Here is a 3,680-nt window from a genome sequence, read left to right as displayed (position 1 = left end):
AGGTTGCAAAAATCAACAAGGCTGTGGTTGAGATGGCACACAACTTTAACCTGGGTGTGGATTAGGATGACATTGAGGAGCTCCTAGAGGTGGTTCCTGAGGAATTGACTAACGAGGAGTTGTTGGAACTAGCACAGGAATGCATAGCTGCAGAAGAGGAAAGAGAAAAGGATACTGCAAGTGAAGAAAAAGAAGAACCCCCCAAGAAAATTTACAGTGAAGTGTTTAGCAGAAGCTTTTGCAGACCCCAAGAAGCTCCTTAAAAAGCTTGAAAACATTGACCCCCAACACTGAAAGGTTTTCATTAATAGAGAGGACCGTTCATGGTGCATTATCTGTTTAAAAGCAAATCTGTGATGAAAAAAAGAAACAAACCAAGCAAACCACCATGGCTATATTTCTGAAAAGAGTGACACCTCCTCAAAAAGAGCCTCAGGCAGGTCCTTCAGGAGTTATTCCAGGAGAAGGCACTGTTATCAGAGGAGATGACAGCTCCATGCATGTTATTGCCCCTAGACCTTCCAAGATGGGACGAGATGTGGAGATGGAAGACAGTGATACTGATGATCCTGACCCTGTGTAGGCCTAGGCTAATGTGTGTGTTTGTGTCTTAGTTTTTAACAAAAATGTTTAAAAAGAAAAAAAAAATTTAAAAATAGAAAACAGCTTACAGAATAAAGATATAAAGAAAGAAAATACTTTTGTACAGCTATGCAATGTGTTTGTTTTAAGCTAAATGTTATTACAAAAGAGTCAAAAAGCTAAAAAAATTACAAAGTTTATAAAGTAAAAAAGTTACAGTGTTAAGGTTAATATTTGGATAAAAAATATTTTTTATAAATTTAGTGTATCCTAAGTGTACAGTGTTTATAAAGTCTGCAGTAGTGTACAGTCATGTCCTAGGCCTTCACATTCACTCACTACTCACTCACTGACTCACCCAGAGCAACTTCCAGCTCCATTCATGGTAAGTGCCCTATGCAGGTGTACCATTTTTTGTCTTTTATAGCATACTTTTACTGTACCTTTTCTATCTTTAGATACACAAATACTTAAAATTACGTTATAATCACCTATAGTATTCAGTACAGTAACATGCTGTACAGGTTTGTAGTCTAGGACCAATATGCTATACCATGCAGCCTAGGTATGTAGTAGGTTACACCATCTAGGTTTGTGCAAGTACACTCTATGATGTTCGCACAATGACGAAATCGCCTAACGATGCATTTCGCAGAATTTATCCCCATCAAGTGACGCGTGATTGTTAGGTAGCTCCTAAGTCTTGTCTCAAATCTCTGACTTTTAAGTACCTGTATGTGGTTCCAAATTTAACCCAGTAATCTTGACCTCCTCAGGCCAGTAAATTTGCTTTCCAGAGGTGTATAAGTGACGTTATGAGTTAAAATGTTTGATGTTTAAGAGAATCTGACGTATTAACCTACAATTTGGGAAGTAAAGTTTTAGACTTGAGATTTTAAGAGGACTAACAGAATTTGATAAATGTTTTAGATTTACCGGGTTGAATAAGAGTTTAGAAAGATTTTGCCTGACAGGGTTGTTTGCCCTGTCAGGCATTTAAAATACGGATACTGAATTCCATGTAGTTTAAAATATTTAAAGAAATTTAATTTTTATTTTTAAAAAGGGAAAGTCTAGCATAATGCTTAAGAGCATGGACTCTGGAACCAGACTGTGTAGGTCAGGGGTCAGGAAACTATGGCCTGCGGTCTGTTTCTATACAGCCTGCAAGCTAAGAATGGTTTTGACATTTTTAAATGGTTAAAAAAAAATCAAAAGAAAAATAATATTTTGTGACATGTGAAAATGATATAAAATTCAAATTTCAGTGTCCATAAAGTTTTATTGGAACACAGGCATGTTCATTTATCCACGGCTGCTTTCCTGCTGTAACAGCAGAGTTGAGTAGTCGTAACACAGCCTACAAAGACAAAAACATTTACTGTTTGGCCCTTTACAGATAAAGTTTGACGTACTTTGCTATTTATTAGTATAAGCTTGGGCAAGTCACTTAACCTCTCTGTGCCTCAGTTTCCTCATCTGTAAAATGGGGATAATAACAGTTGTTGTTATTAAGTTATTGTGAGAATTAAATAAATAAATATTTGAAAAATGCTTAGAACAATGCCTGGCACATAGTAAATCCAGTATGTGTCTAAATTGGAGGAATTTAACCTGTTAAACTTGAATTAATCAAACTTTAATTAAGGAATAAGTAAAGTCAAATATTAATTAAAGAATAAGTAAAAATGATTATTTTCATTTTATAAAAATTATTACTTTTATGATAGAGTAAGAATTTAAAGTTGAACATGGATTAACAACATCTACGATTTTAAACCTAGAACTTCAGTAAACTAAATATTAAATATCCAAGCAACTCTATTAGTCCTTGCCGAGCAGTGGAGTCCCCCCTCGGACTTGTGGGCCAGGTTCTGTGAAGAATTCTATGGCGTAGGAAACCAAAGCTCTCCAGGGTTTCAAGCAAGGTTTCTCAAAGACTGGGTATTTGCAGTTATGTCTAGAACAAATTTTGACTTCCTAGCTGAGTAATTTTGAGTGAGTCTTATCTGTAGAGTGGGGTTAGTAATACCTATTTCATAGGAGTATTATGAAGATTAAAAGTGCTAATGCACATAAAATGTTTAGCGCAATGCTAGGATTTTAATAAGCATTCAATAAACATCAGTTGTTATCATTATGACCATTCTCCATGAGCTGGGCACATAGTGAATTATTGCTAATCAGGTACTAAACTCCTAGCAGAGCATTTTATGTGTGGTGTGGTTTGAGTGGTACTGGGAGTGCTCTCTGGTTGCTTTGATTTTCTGACATTCTTTCAGTTAAATATTGCTCTCTCCAGGGATCCTCTTTCTAAAGGATGCACTTTTTTGGGGGCATCCCCGTCTCCTCGGCATGGTTTAGATTACTAGGTGCTAGGTATCTGCTTTACAATGGCAGCCTGCGAACAGGGAACATCTCAGCAAGGGCTGAGATCTGTGTATTCCAGGGGAAAAGGGGGAGTGGGGTCAGGGTCTCTGAAAGATGGTCAAAAGGTAAGGAAAAGGAGAAATTTTGCACAATCTTCATGTCTTTCTGGCTATTCTGTTCCCCTGAGGTGTCAGAGCAGATTCTCTACCTTCTGTGGGATGAGTTTACACAGCCATGCCCCTCTGGTGCCCTGGGGCCTTCACCTTTGAACTCTGCAGGACAGCCAGGAAACAAGCCTGGCTGAGAGCGCCACCTGCTGCCTTCCTGCCTCCTCTCCTGCATCCAGGGCTGGGATGGTACTTCTGTCCTTTTGGCAGTAACCCATCCCTGCTCATCTACCAGCAGCCCTGAGCTCCTCCTGCCCTTCTTCTTCATGACATCAGGACTCCCTTGGTCTTGGAGCCAGGCGAGATATCAGTGTTTATTTCCCAGTGACCTTGAGGTTTGACACCACAGCCAATTCTGTGGCAGATGGTGAGGGCCTGAGGCTTATTCCACGATTAAAAATCATTTCCTGCATCATGTCTGTGTTTTCCCAGTCTGAGCAGTGGGAATAAAGCCACCATGGTGACCTTGACCATTGCCGAAGGAGGAAGGAGGGGAGAGGAGCGACTCACTGTGCATCTTCCCTGTACGGTACCAGCTCGAGGTCTCTATTTTAGTCTCCG

This window comes from Ceratotherium simum, chromosome 17 (genome assembly GCF_057802395.1).
Source record: "Ceratotherium simum simum isolate JZ-2026a chromosome 17, ASM5780239v1, whole genome shotgun sequence".
In the NCBI taxonomy this organism is placed as follows: Eukaryota; Metazoa; Chordata; class Mammalia; order Perissodactyla; family Rhinocerotidae; genus Ceratotherium; species Ceratotherium simum.
This window is presented reverse-complemented; position numbering follows the sequence as displayed.